A 17,929-nucleotide genomic window follows, 5' to 3' on the forward strand; every position below is an offset into this window, starting at 1 on the left:
GCCAAGAGCAGGCATTTATTATCAAATTTTAATTAAACTCTGTAGAGTTAACCTATTGACCTCAAAAGCACAGGGCAATTACTTTATTACTCGGTTTCCTAACTATTTAAATAATTGCTTATAAAGAGAGTTGGGAGTGGATTTCATTATGTAAGGGGGGGATTATCCTGGGGTCCCTGATTAGAGCAGCAAGGATTTAGAGTCACAGAAACTCTGATTAATATTCTTCCTCATCGTCCTCACAGATTAGGTGATTTATAGACTTATTTCCTTTCTCACAACAAAGCCACCGAGGAAAATCCAGAAATGCTTATAATACTCTTGTCTTTCCTTTCATTGAGATGTGGGAGCTGTTCATAACCTACTGATGCTGGATATGAGGACCCAAATGGGATGCATGCAGGCAGGAGACTGTCTCCAAGAACAACTCTGAATTAGGATAAAGAGGGAATTTATGTCTGACTCCTCCCAAACAGTAACACTAGGACCTACCGTGATGGGAAGAAACTGAGACTGGAAGGAGACTATGGGCTGTCACAAAGGGCAACCTGAGATAACCTATAGATAAACATAAAGCATACAAGTAATGAACTAGGCAGAGATGGCCATGCCCTAGTATTTTTGGTATCCAGCCAAATATCGTTACACTAATAAAATCAAAGAATCTATAATAAGGCCAGATTCTTTATTTCCTTATCTTCTAAGGACTTCAAGACCATGGTTACTGAAGGCAAGTACTAGTACCATTCACATACTGATACTTGAAAATACCATGAATCTCTTTGCTCAACTCAATTCATAACCAAGTATATCAAAAACAAAAGAAATCTCAAAATCCCTCTCTTCTGAAGCATCACCACCCCTTCTCTATTATTTGTAAATCTCTCACTATGAGACTGAAATCTTTAGCATCCTGAAAGATATTTAACCTATTAAATTCCTAGTAAATATACTTATTTCCACTACATCCTAGCTACCATTACAGAATAATCAGCTGAGAACGCATCTAAAGAAAGAGATCTCTTGAGATCTCTATGCCTAAAGGGAAGGAAAGGGGAAGATGTAAAAAGTGCACCTACAAAAGCCATTTGCCTAAACGCAGGCCTGACCCTGGGTATCAAGATCCCTGGCACCCTTCCTCATGAGGCTAGGGATTGTGTAAGCCTCAACATCAGGGGCTCTCAAATTTAGCATGCATCAGAACTATCTAGAGGCCTTGCTAAAACACAGACTGGGGGGCACCACCTCCTGAGCTTCTAACTCAGTAGGTCTAGGTTGGGCCCCAAACATTTGCATTTCTAACAAGTTTCCACGTGATGATAATGTGGCTAGTCCAGGACCACACTCTGAAAACCACAGTTCTACATTATCATCAAATCTTTCAAAGAGGAATTACACATGATAATCTACAGCCCTGCATTTACACTTATAAATTCAGCTAAACCTCTCCGGGCCCACCATGTAATAAGTGCTCAAGAGATATTTGTGGGACACATAATAATTCAAGAAGAATTTAATCTGTGCCAGGCACTGGGCTAGATATTTTACATTTATCACCCAAAAAAATAAATCCTAAAGCAAAGGATATTTAAGTACCTTTTTCTCAGTAATTGACAGAAAAATCAGTAAGAAGACTTCTGTTTCCAGGAAAATGGAGTTGACCTACTTTTTCCTCCCACTAAGTGCAACTAAAATCCCTGGACATTATATATAAAACTAACACAAAAGATTCTGAATGGTGGATAGAAGATGGACTAGGTAAGTTCCCTGGGTTTTCTTTTTGCCTCATATCCCCCAGACTAAGGAGCTGAAGAAGCAGACAACAAAGAAACACCAACAGGCATAGACAAAAAAGCCCCGTAAAACACCTACTCTCCCTAGCCAAAGAATAAATAATGGGCAGCCTAGCTAGGTTGGTTTAACATTCAAAACTCAATGTAATTCATTACAGTCACAGAATAAAAGTGAACATTATATGATCATCTCACTAGATGCAGTAAAATTAGACAATATCCAGCACCCATTCACAATTTAAAAAAGAAAAACTCTCAGGGTGACTGGGTATCTCAGTCAGTTGAGTGGCTGAGTCTTGATTTCACCTCAGGTCGTGATCTCAGGGTCCTGGGACTGAGCCCTGCATCTGGCTCTGTGCTCAGTGGAGAGTCTCCTAGAGGATTCTCCTCCTCCTTCCCCCTCTGTCCCCACACCCCCACTCCCGCTCATGTGCGCTCTCTCTAAAATAAAATAAATTTTAATAAAGCTCAGCAAACTACCAGTAAAAGAGGACTTTCTCAATCTGTGTAACAGGCACCTATTAGAAAAACAGCACAGGGGCATCTAGGTGGCTCAGTAGGTTAAGTAGCTGCCTTAAGCTCAGATCATCATCTCAGGGCCCTAGCATCCTGGGAGCCCTGGGCTCCTGCTCAACAAGGAGTCTGCTTCTCCCTCTCCCTCTGTCCCTCCCCCTGCTTATGTGTGTTCTCTCTTTCTTTCTCAAATAAATAAAATCTTTACAGAAAACAGCACAGCTAAAATATCATGCTTAACAAAGAAACAGTGAAGACTTTCTACCTAAGATTGGGACTAAGGAAATGATAACCTCTTTCACCTTGTCTAGCCAACTACATTGGAGGCCCTAGCTAATGCAATAAGACAAGAAAAGGGGAAAAAAAGACATAGAGATTGGAAAAAAAAAAGAGGTAAAACTGTCTTTATATGTAGATGACAAAATTGCATAAAATATTTAAATAAGTCTACAAAAAACTACTTAATTCAAGAAGTAAACTGAGCATGTGTCAAATTGTAAGGTCAGTATATAAAAATAAGTTTTATTTTTATAATTATATTGACAGCAAACAACTGGAAAGTGAAATTCTAAAAATCAGTAACATTTACAATAGCATCAAAGAAATCACAAAATATTCTAGGAATAAACTTAATAAAAAAAATTTTTTAAACCTCTACATTGTAAACTATAAATCATTGCTGATAGAAAGTATACGATATCTAAATAAATTATACATACGTGTGTGTGTGTATATATATATGTGTCTGTGTGTGCGTGTATATATGGGTGTGTGTGTACACATATATATATACATGGAAAGAAGGGGAAAGAGACACAATTGTTTTGGATTAGAAGACCCAACATCTTAAGTGTGTCAATTCTCTCCAAATTGATCCAAATATTTAATGTAACACAAATAAAAATCCCATTAGGAAGGAGGAGTTAAGATGGCGGAAAAGTAGCAGCTGAGACTACTTCAGGTAGCGGGAGATCAGCTAAATAGCTTATCTAAAGATTGCAAACACCTACAAATCCAACGGGAGACTGAAGAGAAGAACAGCAATTCTAGAAACAGAAAATCAACCACTATCTGAAAAAACTCTACGGAAAGCGCTCAGGGAACAAAAGCTCCCGAAAGCAAACCCAGCAAACCCGACAACTCCGCCTGGGGCAAAGACGCTTGAGAATCACTACAACAGGCCCCTCCCCCAGAAGATCAAAGAGAAACCCAGCCAGGACCAAGTTCACCTACCAAAGAGTGCAGTTTCAATACCAAGGAGAGCGGTGGAATTCCAGAGGAGAAGAAAGCAAAGCATGGAACTCATGGCTTTCTCCCCATGATTCTTTAGCCTTGCAGTTAATTTAATTTTTTTTTCTTTTCTTTTTCAATTTTTTTTCTCTTCTTCTGCTAAATTTTTTTAAACTTTTACCGTTTTCTTTTTTAACGTTTTTAAAATAGTTTATCTAATATATATATTTTTTCCTTTTTATATTTTTTATCGGCTTTCTTTTTTTAATAGTTTTTTTTTTCTTTTTTCTTTCTGAACCCCTTTTTATCCCCTTTCTCCCCCCTCACGATTTGGGATCTCTTCTGATTTGGCTAAAGCATATTTTCCTGGGGTTGTTGCCACCCTTTTAGTATTTTACTTGCTCCTTCATATACTCTTATCTGGACAAAATGACAAGGCAGAAAAATTCACAACAAAAAAAAAGAACAAGAAGCAGTACCAAAGGCTAGGGACCTAATCAAAACAGACATTGGTAATATGTCAGATATAGAGTTCAGAATGATGATTCTCAAGGTTCTAGCCGGGCTTGAAAAAGGCATGGAAGATATTAAAGCAACCCTCTCGGGAGATATAAAAGCCCTTTCTGGAGAAATAAAAGAACTAAAATCTAACCAAGTTGAAATCAAAAAAGCTATTAATGAGGTGCAATCAAAAATGGAGGCTCTCACTGCTAGGATAAATGAGGCAGAAGAAAGAATTAGCGATATAGAAGACCAAATGACAGAGAATAAAGAAGCTGAGCAAAAGAGGGACAAACAGCTACTGGACCACGAGGGGAGAATTCGAGAGATAAGTGACACCATAAGACGAAACAACATTAGAATAATTGGGATTCCAGAAGAAGAGGAAACAGAGAGGGGAGCAGAAGGTATGTTGGAGAGAATTATTGGAGAGAATTTCCCCAATATGGCAAAGGGAACAAGCATCAAAATCCAGGAGGTTCAGAGAACCCCCCTCAAAATCAATAAGAATAGGTCTACACCCCGTCACCTAATAGTAAAATTGACAAGTCTTAGTGACATAGAGAAAATCCTAAAAGCAGCCCGGGAAAGAAGTCTGTAACGTACAATGGTAAAAATATTAGATTGGCAGCAGACTTATCCACAGAGACCTGGCAGGCCAGAAAGGGCTGGCATGATATATTCAGAGCACTAAATGAGAAAAACATACAGCCAAGAATACTATATCCAGCTAGGCTATCATTGAAAATAGACGGAGAGATTAAAAGCTTCCAGGACAAACAAAAACTGAAAGAATTTGCAAATACCAAACCAGCTCTACAGGAAATATTGAAAGGGGTCCTCTAAGCAAAGAGAGACCCTCAAAGTAGTAGATCAGAAAGAAACAGAGACAATATACAATAACAGTCACCTTACAGGCAATACAATGGCACTAAATTCATATCTCTCAATACTTACCCTGAATGTGAATGGGCTAAATGCCCCAATCAAAAGACACAGGGTATCAGAATGGATAAAAAAACAAAACCCATCTATATGTTGCCTACAAGAAACTCATCTTACACCCGAAGACACCTCCAGGTTTAAAGTGAGGGGGTGGAAAAGAATTTACCATGCTAATGCACATCAGAAGAAAGCAGGAGTGGCAATCCTTATATCAGATCAATTAGATTTTAAGCCAAAGACTATAATAAGAGATGAGGAAGGACACTATATCATACTCAAAGGAACTGTCCAACAAGAAGATCTAACAATTTTAAATATCTATGCCCCTAACGTGGGAGCAGCCAACTCTATAAACCAATTAATAACAAAATCAAAGAAACACATCGACAAGAATACAATAATAGTAGGGGATTTTAACACTCCCCTCACTGAAATGGACAGATCATCCAAGCAAAAGATCAACAAGGAAATCAAGGCCTTAAATGACACACTGGACCAGATGGACATCACAGATCTATTCAGAACATTTCATCCCAAAGCAACAGAATACACATTCTTCTCTAGTGCACATGGAACATTCTCCAGAATAGATCACATTCTTGGTCCTAAATCAAGTCTCAACCGGTATCAAAAGATTGGGATCATTCCCTGCATATTTTCAGACCACAATGCTCTAAAGCTAGAACTCAATCACAAGAGGAAATTGGGAAAGAACCCAAATACATGGAGACTAAACAGCATCCTTCTAAAGAATGAATGGGTCAACCAGGAAATTAAAGAAGAATTGAAAAAATTTATGGAAACAAATGATAATGAAAACACAACGGTTCAAAATCTGTGGGACACAACAAAGGCAGTCCTGAGAGGAAAATACATAGCGGTACAAGCCTTTCTCAAGAAACAAGAAAGGTCTCAGGTACACAACCTAACCCTACACCTGAAGGAGCTGGAGAAAGAACAAGAAAGAAACCCTAAACCCAGCAGGAGAAGAGAAGTCATAAAGATCAGAGCAGAAATCAATGAAATAGAAACCAAAAAAACAATAGAACAAATCAACGAAACTAGGAGCTGGTTCTTTGAAAGAATTAATAAGATTGATAAACCCCTGGCCAGACTTATCAAAAAGAAAAGAGAAAGGACCCAAATAAATAAAATCATGAATGAAAGAGGAGAGATCACAACGAACACCAAAGAAATACAGACAATTATAAGAATATACTATGAGCAACTCTACGCCAACAAATTTGACAATCTGGAAGAAATGGATGCATTCCTAGAGACATATAAACTACCACAACTGAACCAGGAAGAAATGGAAAGCCTGAACAGGCCCATAACCAGTAAGGATATTGAAACAGTCATCAAAAATCTCCAACAAACAAAAGCCCAGGGCCAGACGGCTTCCGGGGGAATTCTACCAAACATTTAAAGAAGAACTAATTCCTATTCTCCTGAAACTGTTCCAAAAAATAGAAATAGAAGGAAAACTTGCAAACTCATTTTCGAGGCCAGCATCACCTTGATCCCCAAACCAGACAAGGATCCCAACAAAAAAGAGAACTACAGACCAATATCCTTGATGAACACAGATGCAAAAATTCTCGCCAAGATTCGCAGACCTGTACCCCTGGGGATAAAAATATATGTTTATAAAGCTGTAAAAAAAAAAAAAAGAAAGAAAGAAAGAAAGGATGAATACCCAAGTTTTGTAGCAACATGGACGGGACTGGAAGAGATTATGCTGAGTGAAATAAGTCAAGCAGAGAGAGTCAATTATCATATGGTTTCACTTATTTGTGGAGCATAACAAATAGCATGGAGGACAAGGGGAGATGGAGAGGAGAAGGGAGTTGAGGGAAATTGGAAGGGGAGGTGAACCATGAGAGACTATCGACTCTGAAAAACGATCTGAGAATTTTGAAGGGGTGGGGGGTGGGAGGTTGGGGACACCAGGTGGTGGGTATTGTAGAGGGCACAGATTGCATGGAGCACTGGGTGTGGTGCAAAAATAATGAATACTGTTATGCTGAAAAAATAAAAAAAAAATTAAAAAAAAAATTCTCGCCAAAATACTAGCCAATAGGATTCAACAGTACATTAAAAGGATTATTCACCACGATTATTCCAGGGCTGCAAGGTTGGTTCAACATCCGCAAATCAATCAATGTGATACAACATATTAATAAAAGAAAGAACAAGAATCATATGATACTCTCCATAGATGCTGAAAAAGCATTTGACAAAGTACAGCATCCCTTCCTGATCAAAACTCTTCAAAGTGTAGGGATAGACGGCACATACCTCAATATTATCAAAGCCATCTATGAAAAACCCACCGCAAATATCACTCTCAATGGAGAAAAACTGAAAGCTTTTCTGCTAAGGTCAGGAACACGGCAGGGATGTCCATTATCACCACTGCTATTCAACATAGTACTAGAAGTCCTAGCCTCAGCAATCAGACAACAAAAGGAAATTAAAGGCATCCAAATCTGCAAAGAAGAAGTCAAACTATCACTCTTTGCAGATGATATGATACTCTATGTGGAAAACCCAAAAGACTCCACTCCAAAACTGCTAGAACTTGTACAGGAATTCAGTAAAGTGTCAGGATATAAAATCAATGCACAGAAATCAGTTGCATTTCTCTACACCCACAACAAGACAGAAGAAAGAGAAATTAAAGAGTCCATCCCATTTACAATTGCACCCAAAACTATAAGATACCTAGGAATAAACCTAACCAAAGAGACTAAGAATCCATACTCAGAAAACTATAAAGTACTCATGAAAGAAATTGAGGAAGACACAAAGAAATGGAAAAATGTTCCATGCTCCTGGATTGGAAGAATAAATATTGTGAAAATGTCTATGCTACCTAAAGCAATCTACACATTTAATGCAATTCCTATCAAAGTACCATCCATTTTTTTTCAAAGAAATGGAACAAATAGGTGGCGCCTGGGTGGCTCAGTGGGTTGAGGCCTCTGCCTTCGGCTCGGGTAGTGATCTCAGGGTCCTGGGATCGAGCCCCGCATTGTGCTCTCTGCTCAGCGGAGAGCCTGCTTCCCTCTCTCTCTCTCTGCCTGCCTCTCTGCCTACTTGTGATCTCTGTCTGTCAAATAAATAAATAAATTAAAAAAAAAAAAGAAATGGAACAAATAATCCTAAAATTTATATGGAACCAGAAAAGACCTCGAATAGCCAAAGGAATATTGAAAAAGAAAGCCAAAGTTGGTGGCATCACAATTCCGGACTTCAAGCTCTATTACAAAGCTGTCATCATCAAGACAGCATGGTCCTGGCACAAAAACAGACACATAGATCAATGGAACAGAATAGAGAGCCCAGAAATAGACCCTCAACTCTATGGTCAACTCATCTTCGACACAGCAGGAAAGAATGTCCAATGGAAAAAAGACAGCCTCTTCAATAAATGGTGTTGGGAAAATTGGACAGCCACATGCAGAAAAATGAAATTGGATCATTTCCTTACACCACACACGAAAATAGACTCAAAATGGATGAAGGATCTCAATGTGAGAAAGGAATCCATCAAAATCCTCGAGGAGAACACAGGCAGCAACCTCTTCGACGTCAGCCGCAGCAACATCTTCCTAGGAACATCACCAAAAGCAAGGGAAGCAAGGGCAAAAATGAACTCTTGGGATTTTATCAAGATCAAAAGCTTCTGCACAGCAAAGGAAACAGTGAACAAAACCAAAAGACAACTGACAGAATGGGAGAAGATATTTGCAAATGACATATCAGATAAAGGGCTAGTGTCCAAAATCTATAAAGAACTTAGCAAACTCAACACCCAAAGAACAAATAATCCAATCAAGAAATGGGCAGAGGACATGAACAGACATTTCTGCAAAGAAGACATCCAGATGGCCAACAGACACATGAAAAAGTGCTCCACATCACTCGGCATCAGGGAAATACAAATCAAAACCACCATGAGATATCACCTCACACCAGTCAGAATGGCTAAAATTAACAAGTCAGGAAATGACAGATGCTGGCGAGGATGCGGAGAAAGGGGAACCCTCCTACACTGTTGGTGGGAATGCAAGCTGGTGCAACCACTCTGGAAAACAGCATGGAGGTTCCTCAAAATGTTGAAAATAGAACTACCCTATGACCCAGCAATTGCACTGCTGGGTATTTACCCTAAAGATACAAACGTAGTGATCCGAAGGGGCACGTGCACCCGAATGTTTATAGCAGCAATGTCTACAATAGCCAAACTATGGAAAGAACCTAGATGTCCATCTACAGACGAATGGATAAAGAAGAAGTGGTATATATACACAATGGAATACTATGCAGCCATCAAAAGAAATGAAATCTTGCCATTTGCGACGACGTGGATGGAACTAGAGGGTATCATGCTTAGCGAAATAAGTCAATCGGAGAAAGACAACTATCATATGATCTCCTGATATGAGGGAGAGGAGATGCAACATGGGGGGAAAGGGGGTAGGAGAAGAATAAATGTAACAAGATGGGATTGGGAGGGAGACAAAACATAAGTGACTCTTTTTTTTTTAAATTTTTTATTTTTTCAGCATAACAGTATTCATTATTTTTGCACCACACCCAGTGCTCCATGCAATCCGTGCCCTCTACAATACCCACCACCTGGTGCCCCCAACCTCCCAACCCCCACCCCTTCAAAATTCTCAGATCGTTTTTCAGAGTCGATAGTCTCTCATGGTTCACCTCCCCTTCCAATTTCCCTCAACTCCCTTCTCCTCTCCATCTCCCCTTGTCCTCCATGCTATTTGTTATGCTCCACAAATAAGTGAAACCATATGATAATTGACTCTCTCTGCTTGACTTATTTCACTCAGCATAATCTCTTCCAGTCCCATCCATGTTGCTACAAAACTTGGGTATTCATCCTTAACATAAGTGACTCTTAATCTCACAAAACAAACTGAGGGTTGATGGGGGGAGGGGGTTTGAGAGAGGGGGGGTGGGGTTATGGATATTGGGGAGGGTATGTGCTATGGTGAGTGCTGTGAAGTGTGTAAACCTGGTGATTCGCAGACCTGTACCCCTGGGGATAAAAATATATGTTTATAAAAAATAAAATTAAAAAAAAAAAAATCCCAGGGGGCCTGGGTGGCTCAGTGGGTTAAGCCGCTGCCTTCGGCTCAGGTCATGATCTCAGGGTCCTGGGATCGAGTCCCGCATCGGGCTCTCTGCTCAGCAGGGAGCCTGCTTCCCTCTCTCTCTCTCTCTGCCTGCCTCTCTGTCTACTTGTGATCTCTCTCTGTCAAATAAATAAATAAAATCTTAAAAAAAAAAAAAATCCCATCAGGCATTTTTTTTGAGAAATTGGCAAGCTGATATTAAATGCATGAGAAAGAAGTAAAAAGTTGAAGGAGTTACTCAATCGTTTTAAAAACTTAAAATAAAGCTACTCTAATTAAGACAGTGTGGTACTAGCATAAGGGTAGAAAAAATAGAGATTGCTGGAATAGAATAAAGAGGAATAGAGATCTTAAAAATAAATCCACTATATTTACTACCAAATGACTTTTTACTAAGGTGCAAATGCAATTCAATGTAGAAAGGGAAGTCTGTAAAATGATAATCAATTAGACATCTGTATGAACAAATAATAACTCATACAATATGCAATTAACTCAATACAGAAAACAAACCTAGAGGCAAATCCTAAAATTATAAATCCTCTTTAAAAATGTGGAAAGTATTTTTGTGATGTGTGCAAAAACTCTTAAACAGAACACAAGTACTAAATAAAGAGAAAAAAATGATAAAATCTCCTCTTCAAAAGTAAAATTAAAACTACTGCTCACCAAGATACTGTTGAGAACACAAAAAGACAAATCACAAGCTGGGAGAAAATATATGCAATACATAAATCCAACAAAGAACTTTATTGTATCTATGAGAACATATACAAAACAATAAGGGAAGCAAAACAATCCAGTAAAAATGGGCAAAGGAATTTGACAGACACTTGCAACAAGAAGGTATGTGAAGGTCTAATAACCACATTAAAAGATGTTCCGTATCATTGGTCAGGAGGATACAGTTTAAAAACCATAAAGAAATTCCACTAGACATCCATAAGAATGGCTAAAATTATAAAGATGGACAATGACAAATGCTGGCAAGGATGCTAGACAACACATCTCTCATGTATTATTAGTGAGAATGTAAAATGGTTCAACTATTTTTGAAAAATGTTTGGTCATTTGTTATCTGTTAAATACACTTCCAGACACCTTTTGATCTGCCAATTCTACTCTTTGGAATTTAACCAGAAGAAATGAAAGATGCATTCACAAAAAGGTAAAAATATCCATCAGCAAAAGGACAGATGAACAAAATACACTATACCCTCATAATGAAATACGATCACCACCAAATTAACTACATGCAAAAAAAGAGATGAGGCGCACCTGAATGGCTCAGTCGTTAAGCATTTGTCTTTGGCTCAAGTCATGATCCCGGGGTCTGAGGGTCAGAGTCCTAAACAGGGCTCCCGGCTCAGCCAGAAGCCTGCTTCTTCCCTCTTCCTCTGCCCCTCCCCTGCTTGTGCACACACTCGCTCTCTCTCTCTCTCTCTTGCTCTTTCTCTCAAATAAATAAATAAAATCTTTTTTAAAAACCCCATAGATTAATCTATAACATTCCTCTTTGGCATAAGTACTATGAAAGGCGAGTGATTTCCTTTGTTCAAAGATGAGATAATTACAGAGCTTTGTATAGAGAGGCAGAGATTCCTTTAGTGACTGTAATTCCGCTGCTTGTCCTCACTGGAGGGAGAGAACACATAAATCCTTAGGGCAAAGGGAATCTTAGGAATTATAAGCTAACTTCTGACATGAACTCTTAGAGCAGAAGGATCATTAGATAGAGTAATTTAATGCTGGCCCGGGCTTAATTGTAAGCAGATACTAGCAAGAAAAGCAAGGACAAGTAATAAGAGCCAGACCCTGGAAGGGCTTTTACTCTAAGTTAAATGAGCTGTCACACAACAATTGTGTTAAGAGATATCTACACACTGGAGAAGGTTGGAATACACAAATAAATAGGCTTTAGCAAAAAAAAAAAAAAAATCTATCTAGAAGTTCAGTTTTCTTATTTATATTGCCCATTAAAACTCTTCATTGTTATTTTAAATAAGGTTTTCCATTTCCAGGGTTACATCTCAAAGAAAACAAGTGGAAAATGCATTATGCTAATCCTATTCTCAAATTCAAGCGAGTGTCAGGTATCAACCACTGACCACATAATCAGAGCACCATCATTTAACAGGTGGCCACTCGGCTAAATTACAAAGTAACTGAATGGACATTTAAGTTGTTTCCAAAGTTTTTTTATTAGAAGAAATGCTAAATGTACAACCCTTGACATATCTTCCTAGTTCCCTGTGCTTCTGTAGAAAGAAGAATAAGAGGGGAATTGGCTGCAATTTCACATCTCAAAAGAAGCAACATATTGCCCAGGAATTTTATACCCTTACCCAAGCCGTATGAGGGCATCCACTCTCCAACACCACCATTTGCTACGAAGAAACTGTTCTATTTGTCAAGCTGATGGGTGAGATATACCAGCTGTTATCTGATCTTGCAACTCCTGAGGTTGAGTGTGTTATCAAGTTTATTGGCCATTTGTACTGCCTTTTCCATCCACTTCTTTCTTTTTGGCTATCTTTTTCTATTTGCTTATACTCCCTTTCTTCTTGATTTGAAGGATATGTATACAATTTCTACTACATTCATTATTGGGCTTTGTTTTAATGCTTAAGGCTTCAATTCACCTAGAACTTATTTTTATAAATGATGTCAGGGAAGGACCTACCATAATTACATTGCTAATGATAAATCTCAACCCCACCTTAGTCTTTCTCCCCCCCCCCCCCGCCCCGTGATTAAAACACTACATTTATCATATTTTAAATTGCCAAACATGCAAGAACCTATCTTTGGACTATATATATTATGTTCTACTGATCTACTCATCTTCACCTACATTAATATTATACTGTTTTAATCACCATATTCCTAAAACATGTTTAATGTCAGACAGGGTGGGTTATCACTTCATTGACTCGTGAAAGCTCACTCATTATTCCCAGAAATTTCTGTTCTTTTACCATGAACTCTGAAATTGTAAGGCTCCATCGAGTTTTCTCTTTTTTCTCTAGTACTTCTAAATCTGTTCCCTTTCCGTGAGAAATATTACCGCCCGTTGTCAGGAAATTCAGTGTAATTTTAGTTGTCTTGAGATGATTCCTGAACATCTAAAATTATTTCTATTTCACCAGCAGCAAGCAGTAGATCTACAACCCAAATACTTCTTGATTATATCTCCTCCTCTTCTTTTCCAAGAGCTGCTGGCTTAGAGCAGATTCTCAGCTCTCCCAAAATAGTACAACTGTTTAAGTGGTTTCTTTATCTCTGCTTTATTCCTCCAATTCACCTTCCATGCTGCTACCATAACTGTGTTTAAAACGTAAATCTTACAATGTCATTTCCTTGGTTAAGACTCCAGTGATATTCCACGACTCACAGCAATAAAGCCCATTTTTTACACTATTTGAGACACAGTGAGCATAGCCAATACTTTTTAAATACTTTCTGTGTTTCCAGATGCTCTACATATATTTTTCACTGAATACTCACACTAGTCCTGTGAGATGGTAGAAAGTCATTATTTTCCTTTGACAGATAAACAAACTGAGGCCTAAAGGGATTAGGTGACTTCCCTAAAATCAAACAAAATAACATCTGATTAAACTTATATTTAAAACACTGTACACATCATAAAAAGCATGCTAGCCAGTTTGTTGCCTCTAAAACCTACCTATTAAAAAAAGGCTCTCATATTGGATTTTTACAGTACCTACCACTTGTTTTTTAAAAGCTAAATGTTAAATAAAATAACTCAGAGAATTTAAAAATAAAGGAATAGGAAAAGATCACCCATCTATATGCTACCAAAAAGTAAAATATAGCAAAAATATTAGAAAAAACAGAATTCAAGGCAAAATAATACTAAATGCAGCAGGGGTGGTTTATATTTAATTTTTAAAAGACACAATTTGCCAGAAAGTTAAATGATCACAAATTTCTATGGAATTATTAGAGGCTATCTTTAAATTATACAAACAAAATCTGAAAGATGTGAGAACAACAGTAGTGGAGTTTAACTTGGGCCTACTAGAGAATTTACAGACCAAGTAAACAAAGCTAAAAACATAGATGACTGAATAACACAAATAACAACCTCAATTGTTGAGATAAATATTAAATTTTGTACATTTCAATAAAAAAAATCTAGTTGGCAATGGTGCCAGCCCCAGTCCCCTCAGGCTCTAACTGTGGAACCTTCCTTTTCCAACCTCTATGTTGAATAAATATTAAATTTTATAGCCAACAATGAGAAACTATAAATGATTTTTAATTATCAAATATATGCATTCTTTTTTATGAAAAAGTTTTTAGATATTTTATTTATTTATATAACAGAGAAACACAGAAAGAAAGGGAACACAGGTAGGGAGCGTGGGAGAGGGAGAAGCAGGCTTCCCACTGAGCAGGGAGCCGGATGTGGGGCTTGATCCCAGGACTCCAGGATCATGACCTGGGCCGAAGGCAGATGCTTAATGACTGAGCCACCCAGACACCCCTGAAGATTTTATTTTTAAGTAATCTCTTTACCCAACATGGAGTCAGACTCACAACCCTGAGATCAAGAGTCCCATGTTCCACCAACTGAGCCAGCCAGACACCCTGAGAGATGCAATTTCAACAGAGATATTACCACTCTTTAAGAAGTGAAAATTAGTTCTTAGAGAAGCAAAACAAATCTTTGGTACTATATTACTTGTGCCTCTTCCCTCCCCCTACTAAGAACGACCCTACCTGAAAAAAAAAAAAAAAACTTACTGCTTAATTTCTCTTGTTAGGGAGAAATTAATTAAATCTAAATGTATTTAATTAAAATACTATTGCTTAGTATTTCTTAGCAAGAATTAAACTTAATTAATTAATTTAATTCAGTTAATTTTTCTCTTCAGGGGGGAGTAATGAAAAATTAAAAGGCTCTTTAAAAATAAAAATTAAAATTAAATAAATAAAAAATTAAAAAAATTAAAAAAAATAAAAAACACTCTTAGGGCACCTGGATGGCTCAGTTAAGTGCCTGACTCTTAGCTCAGGTGTTGATCTCACCAGCATGAATTAGAGCCCCATGCTGGGCTCCACAATGGGTGTGGAGTCTACCTAAAAACAAACAAACAAACAAACAACAACAACAAAAACTCAAAAACTGAGCCATGCAGGGAAAAGAAAAAAAGACTATATGGGATAAAGAATTAGATAGACACTTCACCTAAAGAAAATACATAAATGGCAAATAAGCACATGAAAGAGTAACCAAAATCATTATTCATTAAGGAAACGAAAATTAAAACCACATGGGATACGACATTACACTCAGGCAGATGGCCGTAAGCAAAGAGAAAGGACAACACAACTGTAGGTGAGAATGTAAAGAAACTGGAACCCTCATATTATTGGTGGAAATGTAAAATGTACAGCCACCATGGAAAAGAATTTGGCAGTTTCTTAAAAAGTTGCACCACCTAGCAATTCAACTCCTAGCTATTTACCTAAGAGAAATGAAAACAAATGTCCGTACAATGGCTTGTATGGAACATTATTAACAGCATTATTCATGGCAGCCAAAAACGGAAATGGTTCAAATGTCCATCAGCTGGTGAACAGATGAACACCATGTTGTGCATCCATACGAGGAGCTCACACTCGGCAATAAAAATGATCAAACAACTGATATAAGCAACAACATGCATGAAGTCCAAAACAGGCCAAGGGAAAGGAGCCTACACAAGAGAAGGTACACTGTACAATTCCATTTACAGGAAATTTCTAGAAAAGCCAAAACTACAGAGACGGAAAGCAGGTAAGTGTTTGCTTGCGGTCTGGGGCTGGAATGGGACCTGAATGCAAATGGGCACTAGGGAACATTCTGAGTTGATGTAAGTGCTGATAAAACTGGACTATGGTGATGTTGCATAACTGCATAAACTTACTAAAACCCATCGAACTATACTTAAAATAGGTGATTTTTAAGGTATATAAAATTCTACCTGAATAAAGGTGTTAAAGAAGATGAGGAGAACTGACCCATGTACAAAACCACAAAAGAAGTATCAACTATTTCTAGAACAATAAACAAAAACTTCCGACTACAGAAGTGACAGTCATAGTTCATCTCATAAAAAATAAGTAAAATAAAAAGCTACAGCAAAAAATTGGGGAAAAACCCCAAATTTTGTCTATAGTAGAATATTATCATATAGGAGCACCTGGGTGGCTCAGTTGGTTAAGCATCTGCATTCGACTCAGGTCATGATCCTGGGGTCTTGGGATCAAGCCCCACATCAGACTCCCCAACCCTTTAAGGAGCCTGCTTCCCCCTCTCCCTTTGCCTGCCGCTCCCCCTGCTTGTGCACGCTCTCTCTCTCTATCGGATAAACAAAATTTTTTTTAAAGTATTATCATACAGTGTAATACTGCACAGTAAAGAAAATAAACTACAGTTACATGTAACTTCATGAGGCAAAAAAACACCACACAATAATGCCAGGTAAAAGAAGAGAGATACTAAACAATAAATAAAGTTGTATTTATATGAAATTCAAAAACAGGCAGGAAAATGTGTATGTATTATTTACAGATGCATACACAAATAATGAAACTATACAGAAAAGCAGAGAAATGATTCTCATAAAAGCAAAAATCACAGTTACCTTTAGGTGAGGGAAATCAGAGTTATAATGAGGAGGATCCTGAAAGGTTTCTGGGGCGCTGATAATATTCTTACCTGGATGCTATCTGAATTTTCTTATTACTTACACACACAAACAGAAACAGAAACATACACGTACAAAAAACATCCCTCATTCTTACTGGGTCTACCAGGAAATAAGCTGAGCACACACACACACACAATGAAAAGAATTAACAGCTAAAAGAGAACCCTTCCCCAATGCCTAAATTTATTCATCTGAAAGTCTAAAAACCAATTGTACCTTAGACAATTTGGGGATTGAAATGGAAATGGAAATTTTAAAGTAATTATAACTGAAGGACAAGCAGAGTACCACCTATCAACCTGTGGGATGGATTGAGCCAAAGTAATTACCAAAGAAAAATTTATAACCACAAATAAACCTGTAAGATCATATGAAAGAATGAAAATAAATGAAGCTTTCAATTTAAGATGTTGAATACAGACCAGTAAAATAAGCCTAAAGAAATAAAAGAAAGGAATGGATGAGATTAAAAGCAAATACAAAATAGGAGAAACAGGGAAAAAAGTTATTTGGCAAAATTAAATTTAAAAGACCAACACAGGGAGGAGTCAAGATGGCGGAGAAGTAGCAGGCTGAGACTACTTCGGGTAGCGGGAAATCAGCTAAATAGCTTATCTAAAGATTGCAAACACCTACAAATCCAACGGGAGATTGAAGAGAAGAAGAACAGCAATTCCAGAAACAGAAAATCAACCACTTTCTGCAAGGTAGGACTGGCGGAGAAGTGAATCCAAAGCGACGGGAAGATAGACCGCGGGGGGAGGGGCCGGCTCCCGGCGAGCGGCGGAGCAACGGAGCAAAATCAGGACTTTTAAAAGTCTGTTCTGCTGAGGGACATCGCTCCAGAGGCTTAACTGGGGTGAAGCCCAGGCGGGGTCAGCGCGGCCTCAGGTCCCGCAGGGTCGCAGAAGGATCGGGGGTGTCTCAGTGTCGCAGAGCTTACCGGTATTAGAACGGGGAAGCCGGCTGCAGAGACAGAGCCGAGGAGTGACTCTCAGCTCGGGGTTGCCTTGAGCCGGTCGCAGGCTCGGTCAGCTCGGAGCGCGGCCGGAGGCCA

Source organism: Lutra lutra, chromosome 16 (genome assembly GCF_902655055.1).
Source record: "Lutra lutra chromosome 16, mLutLut1.2, whole genome shotgun sequence".
Taxonomy (NCBI): domain Eukaryota; kingdom Metazoa; phylum Chordata; class Mammalia; order Carnivora; family Mustelidae; genus Lutra; species Lutra lutra.